At 41.5% G+C, this 15,613-nt stretch overlaps 1 long non-coding RNA gene across 2 annotated transcripts in view; it reads right to left on the bottom strand.

Moving 5' to 3' along the window:
• Nucleotides 1-8,891: 8,891 nt before the first annotated feature.
• LOC141078348 (uncharacterized) overlaps nucleotides 8,892-15,613 on the bottom strand; it is a 52,078-nt gene continuing 45,356 nt past the window's right edge. For both annotated transcript variants that reach the window (XR_012227819.1, XR_012227820.1), the window contains 3 exons: nucleotides 15,372-15,426; nucleotides 12,577-12,800; nucleotides 8,892-9,107 (listed from right to left, as the gene is read on the bottom strand). This is a non-coding gene — a long non-coding RNA (uncharacterized lncRNA). The remainder of the gene's footprint in view (nucleotides 9,108-12,576; nucleotides 12,801-15,371; nucleotides 15,427-15,613) is intronic.

Genomic DNA, 15,613 nt, shown 5'->3' with positions numbered 1-15,613 from the left:
CATAGAATACATATATATATATATATATATATATGCATTCTATGTGCCTATATCTATTCTTTCATTTCTTTATTAAAACTGTCATAGGGCTCCATTATATGTCCATTTTGCAAGCCTGCGAGAAAATCTCACCATACGGATGCCATACGGATTACATACGGATGCTGACATGCGCAAAATACGCGACCACACCTTGATTACGGATGACATACGGAGCACTGTTTAGGGGTCTGTCATCCGTATTACGCATGTAAAATACTGACCGTATTTTGCGCAGGTTAGTGTGACTCCAGCCTAAGGCTACGTTTCCCCATATGAGCTTTTGTTGGGTTTTTGATGTTGCAGAATTTCTGCACCATTTCTGTACCTATTATTTAAATTAGGTTACTTGCATTTTTTTACTGCTTTTTTTTACATTTGTTTTTATTGCGTTTTAGACTCTGCGTTTTTGTGTCTTGTTGGTGTATCATGCTTTAAATAAAGCTGCTTTGTTTCTGAAACTTATTGGTACTTGGCTTTTAGGCCAGAGTCACACTTGCGAGTGTAATGCGAGAAACTCGCGCATCAAAACCCGGCACTGCCGCCGGCACTCGGCACCGGAGTGTGCGGCTGCATGTATTTCTATGCAGCTGAATGCTCTGGTCCGAGTGCCAGGTATTGATGCGAGAGATTTACGCTAGTTTCACTCTTTGCACTTGCAAGTGTGACACCGGCCTTACAGAACTTTATTGACCCACTTAGGTGAGAATTACATGCGCTTTTAAGATGTTTCTGTTGAGGAAACACTTAAAATGCATGTGTGTCCAATTTCTGCATCTTAGGGTACCGTTACACTTAGCGATGCACCAGCGATCCTGACAACGATATGGATCGCTGGTGCATCGCTAAGTGGTCGCTAGTGAGCTGCCACACAGGCAGATCTCACCAGCGACATCGCTGGGGTCGGGGGTCGCTACTTACCTGTCAGACGCGGCGATCCTGACGTCCTCCCGCACGCGTCCACGCGTTGCTCGTCGGCGCCACAGGAAGCCCAGCAGGAAGCTGACGACGAGAAATGATCCAGGACCTTCTCGCGCAACCAGCGATAATCAGCGGGGGAGCCGGTCGGAGGTAAGTATCACATGTAGCGATATCGCTAGCAATATCGCTGCTACGTCACAAAATCGGTGACTTTACAGTGATATTGCTAGCGATATCGCAGTGTGTAACGGGGGCTTAAAGCGAGTCTATGGGGAAATTCAGCACAGATAACTCAGCAAACCTGCAAGTGGAATTGACATGTTGTGTATTTGAAACTCGCATGGCAGGACAGTTTACGCTTGGTTAAAAAGAAGCACAGTGGGCCGGAGATTTCTATAAATCCCATCCAACTTGCTTGAACTGTAAGACATTGCATTTTTGACCTAGCATCAAAAACACAACAAAAGCTCATTGTGAGAAATTAGCCTTGGGTTAAAATCTTTTTCAGGCTGATTCCGCCTATATCCACCTAAAAAAGTGTTTAAAATATGCTAAAAAGAATTAACATACACATAGCGATGTCAACACAACTTTCTGTGCATATATCCAGTCTTTATGACCTTCTTTTAACCTCTTTAGGCTTTGAAAGCCGTGAAGCAGCCAAAAGTAGTGACCTGATCAAATGCAGGCATTTCTGCTTACTAGTTAACATGTACAGTTAAAAAACTAGATGAATGGGCAATACTAGCAAAGAAGACACTTTAGAAAAAACATTGCTGGTGTACACTTGTGTCTAAAGGATTATGTGTGAACATACCCTTAGGGGTCCATATGGGTTGGATGCATAACAGATTTTTTTTTACCGGATGGAAAAATCCACACTCCGTTGAGAAAATCTGCAGCGTAAATTGTGTGACATTATCTATAACAGAAATTGATGGACTGCTGATGTCTGGGTGAAAATGACATTCTGTAAAATCTCATCTACAACTATTGTACCGTAATATACGGCGGAATTTTGGTCCAGAAAGTCTGGACAGAAAACCTACTGCATATCAGACCTATGTGGATATATCCTTAGATCTTTTTCAAATGACTGTGTTCAATTTTGGTTCAACAAAAAATGGATATATGAGAAATGGATAGCACAATGATGACTTCCACATGCTCAGCTTTTTTTCTTACTTCCATAGACTTAAACTGCCTCATATGAAACACAAAAACAGACCAGATTAGGACGTGCACTGAATGGGGCCATACAATAGATCCATTAGAGAAAATGTATGTGTGAAAAGCACAATTAACTTATATGGATCTCTCTGCTACCCTTAGATAGAAGCGGATTGTTTTTCTCCAGTGATTCTTTGGAGTCAAGTACACTGACTTCAGTTAAGGTTAAAGAGGCCGCTAGTGAATTCCAAGTTCTCTTAGGATATTTTATGACTTCCAGGATGAGGCTTTGCCCTTGGAGTAATTCTGAAAACTTCTGATACTGCTGGCCACTCCTGAGAAGAATCAGCAAGGTTTAAATTCAATTGAAGTTAGGGTTTTCAATATGGTTTCATGTAAACCTTTCTATCCTAATACATTTTATTTTTTTAAATCTCTTATATAATTTCCGATGAAAGTGGCATAAAGTTCTTGTAGATTTTTTTTTCATAAAAGTAGGCTCATATTACTTCTATTTTAGTAAGCATGAGAAAACCTATGCCTTATTTATAACACATGGTGATAGGGGTTGTCCACTACTCAGACAACCTTTTCTCCGACAACCTATGTTTTAGGGATAGTGAAACCAGCGTTGATTGTCCACAAGGATCTCGTGACATTATGATGTCACACGATCCCCGGGAGGGCCAGTGCTGACACTGCTAGAATAGCGCCAGCACTGGAGGTGAGTATAAGTTTTATTATTCTACTGGGTAACATAGAGATTGAGATGAGGTTGTCTGCGTAGTGGACAACCCCTTTAAGTTATTTTTCTGGCAGAATTAGTGTTCAACACTTTTCCTTCTGGGTGCTGGACTGAATGTGCTTCTCTTGTCATTGGGACATATTGTGACACTGGCCAATAAATTCCAAACCATGTGGAAATAAAAATGTTTCCTTCAGGCAAGGAGATATTACAAATTAGTAAGGTGAATTTGCTATTATAAAGCATTTGCTCACAGTAATTGCTTGAATACCTTCTCTAGCAAGGTATAATTTTAAAGAGCGCAAACCTTTATGGGCAATGAATCCCTATTCCCCATAGCACTGTGACATGCGGTGTACCATATGCAATTGTCTGAAGAAGGTCCTTTTGACCGAAATATTGTTTTTGGATTGCTTTGCTAATAAATCTTATATTATTTTTCTGCAACTCAATAGACTGCCAGATTTTTTCTTCACTTTCTATAATTTTAAAGAGGACCCGTCACATGCTCCAAAAAAATTGGGTTAAATGTCTTGGAAAAAAATCTGTTTTGCACTGAAACTATCCATTGCAGAGATATTCAAAGTCGTTGCTCGACTTGGAGTGTAGTATGTGAAATCTCTGCCTGTAGTTCAGCTGTGCGTTTCTTCAGAGTCTTCTCTGGGGGCTTGCGCCTTTAACCCTCCCTCTCAGATACTGCCAAACGCAGATCAGCAGTTGATTTAGCAGAGTCACATGCTGGCGAGCTGTGATTGGCAGTGTCAGGGAGAGAGGGGATAAAGTGCAAGCCCCAGAGAAGACTTTGAAGAAATGCCCAATTGGTCTGCAATCAGAGATTTCACATAGTTGATTCCTAAAGCTTAAAATGCGATTATCTCTTTAATGCAGACACTCAACGATAAATGAAATTGAGATGTATAGTCCAGGGAGCTTAAGGATATTTATAAGGCAATTAACTCAACTTTTTAAGCAAGTGACAGGCTCTCTTTAAAAAAGATCTGATTTTCATGATGTAAAAAGTATAATCTCCATTGTAAATCAAGATGGTTCTATCAATTAGACCTTGGAATATTAAAGGTTAAAATGACTTAGAGCTGACTCTGCTAGAGGGCAATCCCAAATATAAAGCCGAAGCTACACAGGAATGGCATAAAACCAACAATATTAATGTAGCAGCAAAGTCCAGACCTCAATCCAATTGAGAATTTGTGGCTGGATAATAAAATAGCTTTTCACCCACAGTCTCCATCCAAGTTGAACATTTTCAAAAGAAAAATAGGCAAAATGTTTTTGTGCGCAAATGAGCACCGCTACGTGTTTGACCGTAAACTGAGTACAGGAATCAGTTATCACTACATTTGCTCTACAAGTTGGGAGATTTATGAAAGTGTCTACAAAGAATCACAACCAATCACAGCGTAGCATTCATTTTACCAGAGCAGTTTAATAAATGAAAGCTGCTCCCTGATTGATTGCTTTAGACAAGAAATACAGTGTTAATTGTTTTGTCCATCTTTGAGGACAATTTTTTTTTTACCTACGTGCAATCAGGTCTACAAATCATTCTTTCAATTGGTTTTCACTACAAAATTTGCACCGTCTGCTTGCATATGTCTCTGTGTTGCTGGCTACAGTATGAGTTAGCTGAGAATTTGTCAGTCACACTGTTATTACAGTGTTATGGAAGTTTGTAAGTCCTTTATCTGTCTTTTTATGGGTTCTCTTAGCTGACTTAGGTGCACAGTTCACATCGCAGTAGAATGTGTCAGGAAGAGCCTGTAAAGCGGTGCAAAATTTACACTGAAACACAATAGCAAAAATGATTTTTAGCCCCAAATACATGATCTTGAGGAAGGAAAAAAATTTCCCTCAAAAGTGGACAACCTATCACGCAAACACACAAGATAGCGTTCAGCTGAGCGATCGGTTACTTCACCCGGCTCCCTCATACAATAGGAACACTCTGCTTGGCCTTGAAATGTTGTGTTCTCTACGAGAAATCCTCAGTTAAACTCCTGTAGCAGCAGCATATCTCTGTGCCGAACAAAAGGATCAACCATTGAAATTCCAACATGTAAGATCCTTTTTAAGGCCCCCTAGCCATTAGTCTAACATTGTCTGACATTCCTCTGACAGAAGGATCCAGCAGATCCTACGTTGGACTGACGATTCTTTTGTTCTCACTGAGATACACCACCAGCAGAGAAGTCTGGCAGCAGCTCTCTCATAGAGAACACAGGAGCGCTCGGCAAAGCCAGTGCTCCTGTGTATGGGACAGACGAGCTTGATAGCTGCTGGCTGAACCATTGTTTGGCAGACAGCTGTGTATTGTGTGTAGGGCCCTTCATCCACAACTTCATGTGTTGGGGAAGAATTGAGAGGCCTCATCGACATTAAACTGCTGGCTGGTCTCTCCAAGATCGATAAAAATAGCTTTATTTATATAGCACCAACATATTCCACAGCACTTTACAATTAAATGTGGACATGTACAAACAATGAAGACTTGACCGAATAACACATAGTTCAACAGTTACAGGAGGAGTGAGGGCAGAGCTCGCAAGCTTACAATTTGTGAGGAAATAGAGTGGACACAATAGGTAGGAAGTGCTTGTACTGCAGGTCCAGCCATAATTATAATAAATAGGGGTTTCATGCAGCTCCGCGAGTCCGGTCAATCAGCCAGTGTCTGTGTAAGTACTAAGTGTTATTGGGTGCAGGGAGGAGGTAGAGACAGAGGATTACGAGGCACCAGATTCTGAGGAAAATACAGAAAGAGGTAATAGGGAAGAGTTAGGTTAGTGGATTGAGGTGACAGACCTGTCTAAAAATGTGTTTTCAAAGCACTCTTAAAAGCGTATGGTCTAGACATTATACTCCCCTGGCAATCCGTGGTCCCACTGCTGTCTTCGAACTGTTCGGAAGTAAAGACGTTCAGCCGTGCACACATGACTGCAGCAGTAAGTCACTGACATAGCACGCACATCCTACCATACTACAATCACCACTGAGGCCAAGGATGGTCTCCAATGGCCACATACACATGGTTTACATACCATCACTGTCACACAGTAGCTAAAAACACACTGGAGCAGCAGGAGTATAACTTATTTTGTGTTTTTCCTGCTTTATGTCCAATTAGAAAAAAATGACAACACCTTTATATAGTTAGATGATTCAGAAAATACATTGAATCTGCCCTATTTTTATTGGTGTTAGAATAACCATCTTGGTGCCATACATGTCTTCCTGGTGAAACCGGCATCCTCAATTTAATCTTTTTTTATTTACCACCAATATTTTCTATTTCACAAGTTACGTTTACTTAAAAATTCATACTAACTAATTCATATATAAGGAGTGATCATCCGTCCAAAAGAGCTTACAATCTAATATGAATTATGTCCTGATATGACGTAATGGGACTTGGCACAGAGCACCTGGAGTGGTGGATAGTGGAAGCCTGGAGTAGAATCAGAGACTTGTGAACGTGACTGGTTCTGTGTGCACTCCTGTGCTCGTTAGCATTACAGATAAGTGCATGCGTTGCCTTTACATTATTTTATTCTGTAAAATGGACCAAAACAATGCATACTGTGATTTTTTTTTAATGCGGGCCAACAGTCATAGTAACATAGTAACATAGTTTTGAAGGCTAAAGGAAGACCTTATGTCCATCTAGTTCAGCCTATTTTTAGTGCAGCTGTTCTGCATTGTTGATCCTGGGGAAGGCAAAAAACCCACAGAGTAGAAGCCAATTTTCTCCATAGGGAAAAAAATTCCTTCCCCTAAGCTGGGTCAATCATCTACCTATAATATTCTGTTATTCATAACCTTCTATACTGTTACAAGAAAAGCATCCATTCCTTTCTTAAATTCATTCAGTGAGTTGGCCATCACCACTTCCTCAGGAAGAGAATTCCAGAGCCTCACTGCTTTTACCGTGAAGAACCCTCTTCTATGCTGGTGCAGAAATTGTCTTTCCTCCAAACGAAGAGAATGCCCCCTTGTTCTTGTCACAGTCCTTGGTACAAACAGTTCATTGGAGAGATCTCTGTATTGCCCTCTGACATACTTGTACATATATATTAAGTCTCCCCTAAGTCTTCTCTTTTCTAGTGTAAATAGACCTAATTTTGATAACCTTTCTGGGTATTGTAGTGAACCAACTCCATTTATCATTTTAGTAGCCCGCCTTTGAACCCTTTCAAGTTCAGTAATGTCTTTCTTGAGCACCGGCGTCCAAAATTGCACACAATACTCCAAGTGTGGTCTGACGAGTGATTTGTACAGAGGGAGAATTATGTTTTCATCTTGTGTCCCCAGACCTCTTCTAATGCGTCCCATGACCCTATTTGCTTTGGTGGCAGCTGCCTGATACTGGGCACTCCAATTTAGCTTCTTATTGACTAAGATGCCTAAGTCTTTTTCCATGTCTGATTTCCCCAGCAGTTTCCCATTTAGTAAGTAATTATAGCATCTGTTTCTCCTTCCCATGTGCATAACCTTACACTTATCTGTGTTAAACCTCATTTGCCATTTTTCATCCCAATTCTCCAATTTACTCAAATCTGTCGGTAGCTGCAAACTGTCCTCCTTTGTGTTAACTACCTAACAAAGTTTTGTATCATCTGCAAATACTGATATTTTACTGTGTAAGCCATCCACTAGATCATTAATAAATATATTAAATAGTAGGGGGCCCAATACAGAACCCTGTGGTACCTCACTAGTAACCCTGGCCCAATCTGAGTATGCACCATTAATATCCACTCTTTGTTTTCTATCACTAAGCCAGCTACCTACCCATCTACACACATTTTCCCCTAGCCCAAGCTTTCTTATCTTACTTACCAATCTTTTATGTGGGACAGTGTCAAATGCTTTAGAGAAGTCGAGATAAATGACATCCAATGATCCATGTGGGAAATCAGCCATGGATCTATGTTTTCTCCAAGTGTGGTCTGTGTTGCACATGGACAGCTCATATTAACCATATATACAACATTGCCTGCACGAGCTCTAACTGCCACAAATGAGCCATACTGAACTAAGATCTAGTCCATTAGTGTTTGGATATTCCTTATATAGCAAGTTTCCTATGTATTTTGTATTCAATGTTTATTAGGTAATATGTACTGGACCACATTTTATGGCCTACTACCTAAATAATCTAGTCCACTTTTAGTTAATTGGTGTGCAGCTTAGATTCATCAGGTCAGACTCGTGTATCATGAGCCACATGCAGCCTTTTCTCTTTTTGTGTGCATTCCTTATCCACATTTACAATTTCAATTAAAGAGGAACTGTCACAGTCGGGAACTTCATTTTATAATGAAGTATATCCCGCTGGGACTGAGAAGAACTCCTGCTATTGCTGCAGATAAAGGCTATGGCCGGAGATCTGGACCTCAGACCTTTACTGTTTCTAAATGCAAATGACTAGCTGCAATGTGCTAAGGTGTAAGTTTGCATGAGCCTGCCTGTACGCTCAATCAGGATACGTTCACTTGAGGCAGACCTGTTACAAAAATTCCCTCTCCCATTCATCTAAATAGGTTTGTAGAAATCCGTCCAAGCACATTGGCTTTTCCAGGCCGTCTTCTTACCTCTTTGTGATTCTATGATGTCAATGAATTTTGTTCTATGCAAATTAAAAATGGATCAATTTTCCTACAATGCATCTAAACTAATTTTTATTGCAGACCCATAGACTCGGAATGGTGAGACTGATCCACTGACTCAGAGCAAAAATCGTAGATGTCTTGTAGATGTCTCTGTGTTTTGGTACATATCACTCGTAAAAAAAGATGGAAATATGAACAGCCCAATAGACAATAATAGGTATGAGTTCTAGCTAGTTCTGAATGAGCCCTTACCGAAACACTGTGGCGTAGACTGCTAGTCTGTGTCCTTAATTGATGCCACGTATAGACAGGTATTCCCATCTCCGCAATGAATGGCTGAAAGGGGAATACTTCTTTAATTATAAATGAAGTTCTCCTCTATGACAAATCTTCTTTATGTGTGACCTCACTGCTATAATGAGACATGTCATGCTATTTTGTAGACATATTTTACAAAATATTTGTTTACTGTTCTTGAAGTCCAAGGTCTAAGGAATGATTTTTAATGTGAGCATGTAATGAATGAGTCACTCTTTTTCTCGACTATACCGTCTTCATTTCCACCCCAGTAGTGACATTCAAGTTGTCCATATGGCTTCTTGATCCTGTAAAAAAGACAAATCCAAAGTGATGAGAGGACCCATGGGATATTACATGGAAAATTAGCTTTTTTGTTTAAGGCTACGTTCCCACGATGAGCTTTTGGTGCATTTTTGACGCTGTGATTTTGGGGGCGTCAAAACGCAGCGTCTTACAGTTCCAGCAAAGTGTATGGTATTTATAGAAATGTCATGCCCACTGAGCTTTTTTAAGACAAAGTAAACTGACCTGCGGTGTTTCAAATCCACAGCATGTCAATTTCTCTTGTGGGAACGCTGAGTTTTTTGGGTGGCCTTTCCCCATAGACTTGAATTAGGTGCAGAAATTCCGCAGGTAAAAAAAGTACATGCGTTTTTAGTGTCTTTCCTCGCATGTAAAATGCATGTAATCAGCATGTGTATCAATAAAGTTTTGTAAAAGCCAAATACCAGAAGTATAAAAAACAAAGCAGCAACAAATTACAGCCTCACAGAAAACAAAAGACACAAGTTTGCACCCATTGTCCCTTTTGCATCATGGCAGCTAGTGACCTCCTGTGGCTAGGCTTCATAAGAGATTAGTAGTTTCATAATATACTGTAATATTACTAGTTTACTAGTAATAAATATAGAAAAAATAAAAATATATCATCCCCTTAGCATAAAAGATTACCATATTTGGTGTTGCCATGTGTGTAACTGTCGCAAATAATCAAATACCAGAATACTTATCCCATCCGTTAAATAGTAAAAAAACCCCATAAATTTGGTATCATTAAAGCTCCTAGGACAAAGTGAACATGTTGTTTTTACCGTAAAGTGAACTTTGTAAAATTAAAATCTAAAGAACAATGGTGGCATACCATATTTTTCCTCTTTTCAGTACATTAAGCTGAGGAGGAAAAATTTAAAACTAAAAGATGCCCACCAAGTCTCTGCCATTCAAAAACAAACATAAACTTGAAATTGACCCTTCGTGGGTCTACAGATAAGAAATGTGCAGCTGTTACAAAATAGCACTGGTCAGGTAAAGCTGCATTTACAGTTAGGTCCATATATATTTGGACAGAGACAACATTTTTCCAATTTTGGTTCTTGACATTACCACAATGAATTTTAAACAAAACAATTCACTGCAGTGGTTTTCAGTTGCTGTTTGTTTGTGGGCCTTTCTGTCTGAAGTTTAGTCTTTAACAAGAGAAATGCATGCTCAATTGGGTTGAGATGAGGTGACTGACTTGGCCATTCAAGAATATTCCACTTCTTTGCTTTTATAAACTCCTGGGTTGCTTTGGCTTTATGTTTTGGGTCATTGTCCATCTGTAGTATGAAACGACGACCAATCAGTTTGGCTGCATTTGGCTGGATCTGAGCACACAGTATGGCTCTGAATACCTCAGAATTCATTCGGCTGCTTCTGTCTTGTGTCACATCATCAATAAACACTAGTGACCCAGTGCCACTGACAGCCATGCATGCCCAAGCCATCACACTGCCTCCGCCGTGTTTTACAGATGATGTGGGATGCTTTGGATCATGAGCTTTACCACGCCTTCGCCATACTTCTCTCTTTCCATCATTCTGGTAGAGGTTGATCTTGGTTTCATCTGTCCAAAGAATGTTATTCCAGAACTGTGCTGGCTTTTTTAGATGATTTTTAGCAGTCCAGTCTAGCCTTTTGATTCTTGAAGCTTATGAGTGGCTTGCACCATGCAGTGAACCCTCTGTATTTACTTCATGCAGTCTTCTCTTTATGGTAGATTTGGATATTGATACGCCTACCTCCTGGAGAGTGTTGTTCACTTGGTTGGCTGTTGTGAAGGGGTTTCTCTTCACCATGGAGACTATTCTGCGATCATCCACCTCTGTTGTCTTCCGTGGGTGCCCAGGTCTTTTTGCATTGATGAGTTCACCAGTGCTTTCTATCTTTCTCAGGATGTACCAAACTGTAGATTTTGTCACTCCTAATGTTGTAGCAATTTCTCGGATGGGTTTTTTCTGTTTTTGCAGCTTAAGGATGGCTTGTTTCACCTGCATGGAGAGCTCCTTTGACCGCATGTTTCCTTCACAGCAAAACCTTCCAAATGCAAGCACCACACCTCACATCAACTCCAGGCCTTTTATCTGCTTAATTGAGAATGACATAACGAAGGGATTGCCCACACCTGTTCATGAAATAGCCTTGGAGTCAATTGTCCAATTACTTTTGGTCCCTTTAAAAACAGGGTGGCACATGTTAAGGAGCTGAAACTCCTAAACCCTTCATCCAATGTTAATGTGGATACCCTCAAATGAAAGCTGAAAGTCTGAACTTCAACTGCATCTGAATTGTTTTGTTTAAAATTCATTTGAATTGAAAAATGTTTTCTCTGTCCAAATATATATGGACCTAACTGTATATAAGCTGATTTACTGTTCTGTTTATGGGACATAATGCCAGGACGCACCGAACTTATAGCCTCATTGATACACATAGGGCCACATTCAGTATTTGGTCAGTATTTTAGATCGGATTCACACGATCATATTTCACAGTCCAAATATGGATCACAACTTACAGCCTAAGGCCACAATCACATATTCAGTATTTGGTCAGTATTTCATAGCAGTATTTGTAAGCCAAAACCAGGAGTGGGTGATAAATACAGAAGTGGTGACGTGTTTCTATTATACTTTTTCTCTGATTAGTTTTGGCTTACAAATACTGATGTGAAATACTGACCAAATATTGAACATGTGAACGTGGCCTTGGGCTGTCAGTTGTGGTCTGTATATGGACTGTGAAATGTGATTGGGTGAACTGGATCTGAAACTTACTGAATAAAATATTCCACATACAAACTTTCCTTCTTAAGGGGATTGGCCACTACTAGGACAACCCCTTCTTAAGCTAAATGTTTGGCCCTGATAAAATAACAAAGCCTATACTTACCTCCCATGCTGGTGCGATCCCGCAGTGTTGGTTCTCGCTCTACCTTGGGCTGTGATGCGTTGTTTTGTGACACGTGACGCCGACACCCAAACAACACTGACGTCACGGTCTCCGCCTTCGGACAAACGGAACATCAAGAGGAAGTCCAGTCTTCAGCTTATCCTCGGCATCTTCTTCATGGACAGTTCGTCTGAAGGCGGAGACAGTGACGACAGCGCTGATTGGGCTGGGATTGTATCACAACATCACATCACAGTCTCGTGGAGAGTGAGTACCTGCACCGCGACAACAGTGTCAACACGGGAGGTGAGTATAGGCTTTAGTGTTTTATCGGGACCGAACATTTAGTTTAAGAAAGGGTTGTCCTAGTAGTAAAACAAGGTGCATTGTCATAAATGTGTCTTAAATCTGATGTTCTGAGTCGAGTGTGATTCGGTAACACTTTAATATATGATCCCTCCATGTTATGTGAGCTCGGTATGCCTTGTTTTTCTGCTCTACGTTGCGCGTAAGCTCCTGGAAATGAAACAGTTACGTGAACTGGCAGAGGATAAGCGTGCTCACCACAAGGGCTTTCCAGTGAACACGCTCAGACACAATCTGGATCTGGCAGAGAACACCGCGCTTTGCTGATCTCCAGCGCAGGATAAATGAGGGCGGTGAACTCTCTATGTCACTGGGTTTTCCATGAAGAAGACACACAGCCTCAGCTTCTTGTCTTTCTTGTTTTGCACTGCCGCTTTCGCCTTCTCAGAAATTGGTCACAAATTCATTTCTTAGAGCCAACGCTTGTTTGTATGTGTGGGAAGAAGAGTTACAAAGACAGTCATTCCACTTATTCTCCCTAATCAATGGACGAAAGGCGGTAAAGTAAAATGGCAGGTGGTAAAATATAATTTTATTAAGAGAAAATTAACAACAAAAGAAAAAGCCTAGAAGCAAATAAAAAAAAATCATAAAATATATTATGAGCGCCTGCTTGTGCTGCAGGGCAGGCGCTGCATTCATTACAAGGAGGTGATTACTCTGGCAGTGAGAGAGTGCGGCTGAGGTAGGTGATTAAAAAGAGAAGCATGAGGGATGGAGGAAAGAATAGGATGAGAACGAACTAAAAATCGATTAGTAGTTTTACCCACAGTCAACTAAACATATTGGAGTAATGCGCTGCAGCTGCTCCGGAAGGTGAATTAAAGGGACTAAAAAGGAAAAGGAATAAAGTAATACACAATACATAGTGTTAGGGACGGCGGAACGTACTAAATAAATAATAATAAGTGCGTTCGCCGCCCAGGGTCCACCGTGCAGAGGTGTTACACTGCTGCTATGTAATGGCAGATGCACAATATGGCGGTATTGCGCACACGGGTTGAACGTCACCCGGAATGCGCTGGGCGGACTCTGTTAATTCACAGAGATGCCGAGGCGTTAAACACAAATGCTGAGCCTGTTGAACTCACAGGTCTCACCGGAATGCACGCACGGTATATGGTCACAGGACTCGGGCCCAAGACACAGGGTCAGCGTCCTTCTAGACCTACCCTGCGTATGGCGTCGCAACCGCGGACGCCAATAAGTACTGCTCACTGCATCGCAGCGACAGACACTGCCACAAGGTGACAATGCCCGGTAGCAGGCACACTGTCGGACGCTAGTACCGTGGATGATATGCACTGTGGCCTGTAGCTTGCCACTGACTGGCGCTGACTATCACTAGTTCCCTTATCCACACATGTAATATCAGAGGGAGGGGAATCTTAAGGAGTCATTTGCAAGTCCATGTATCCATCATCATTCACACAGGTAGCAACTAGAGTTTATACTAGCGCATGGCCGAGCGGCCATGCGAACCTTTTATAGCCGGGACCTTCCAGAACCTTCCAGATCCCTGAGATGGACCAATCAGATCTGGAGAAGGACCTGTGCATGTGACTCCCGATCTCCAATGGGAGATCGTCTCGTGAGCATGCTCAGTGGAGCGACGGAAGGACTTAGCCTCTGGAGCGGCTTGCTTCTGAGCAGCCTGCATTGCTATTGCTGGCCCAGAGGTGGCAGCAACAACCAGACCTACAGAGCTGGTCTGAGCAGAGCGTCGGGAACGACTGAACTGCTGAGCAGGCTCCTCTGTGGTCGATGGAGAATGGGAGACCGCTGAATGTGAGGCTCTGGATCCACGCTGTGCAGTTGCAGGAACCTAACCCCTAACAACATAGTACATTGCTATGCAATTTGGGTCATGGTGACAGGTTGACCACGTGAGTAGTACATTTGCAACAGGCCCTCAGAGGCAGTTTTCCCAAAGTATAGCTTCAAAAGAATGTCCGAACTTATAACACTATAGTGTCATACAACTCAGATTGTAGAAAAACATAGTCTGCTAAATTTTGCTATAGAGTAGAAAAAAAGTATACTGATCCTATAGTGGCTAAAAGGAGCCATGTGGATACAATTGATGTATACGCTTGGAGCATTTTGCTGTTTAATGCCAAATGACAGACTCGGATGTAGTGGTCACAATGCCACATGCATTTCGGGCTTGCGCAGTCGAGCATAACAGCAGTCTGTTAAGACTACATAGGTAGTCTGTGTCCTCGATGGTGTGAGCACCACAGGGATATGCACAATTTTCAAGAATTAGGGCTAATGCAATGCCAATAAAACTTTAGGGTGAACATCAGAGGCATTCAGGCACTGGGATCAGGGGTATATAATAAGATATTCCCATTCGTACAGTCACACTGTGTTCCATTAGAAGCACTGTATGAGCACACTGTCACTGTTCATTTGCTCTTATGGATTGTTCAGGCAGCTGTTTTTCTGCAGTGGGAGGCACAATGTGCTCAGGTGATTTTGGGACATGCACAGTACTCGATGCAGAAGTTAACCCAATGCAAGCAAAGACATTCAATAACACCAAAATTGCGATATCCATGATAGTGATACAACAATGTGAAAGCTAGGGGGTCATGAAGTCTTGGATTGACCCACAGGAGAACAGGAAAATCATCCGGTGGGCCTCTGTGTAGGAGTGGGCCACCACTCTGTTATATGAGCAGCTTGGCACAATACACTTGAATCACTATGTACAGACAAAGGCGGCATCTTATTCCTATACCAATCTACCCAGTTCATTGTTATATAAATTTGTGATTGAGGATAATGTCATATTTCGATGTAGTTGGAAAGTGGGGCCCTGTCGTTGGTTCCTGGTGGGACCTTGGCACCCCAGTCCAATGCTGGGGTCTTGTGCTTTCACGTGTTGTAAAGGAGTTACAGTAATGAGAACAAAGAGAGGAAACTTAGGAGTTATGACCCATTCAGACATCTGTTTTTCGCGTAAAAATTGTGGATAGAACACATACCCATTAGCGTCTGTGAGACTTATCACTCGACTGGGATTCTTCGAGGACCACTTGTCTGCGAAAAAGTCACAAAGATATGTCAAATTTTGATCTGAATACATGGATCCAAATCACCCATACAAAGTCACCCATCCATGCACTATCTGTGTGCTGTACGTTTTTAACATTGGAATGGATAGGATTAAGCAGTGTACATTTTTTTTTAGCATACGAGAAAATCACTGATGGAAAACTCACGATAA

This window comes from Dendrobates tinctorius, unplaced genomic scaffold (genome assembly GCF_039654945.1).
Source record: "Dendrobates tinctorius isolate UK_male_01 unplaced genomic scaffold, ASM3965494v1 ptg000016l, whole genome shotgun sequence".
Taxonomy (NCBI): Eukaryota; Metazoa; Chordata; class Amphibia; order Anura; family Dendrobatidae; genus Dendrobates; species Dendrobates tinctorius.
This window is presented reverse-complemented; position numbering and strand designations above follow the sequence as displayed.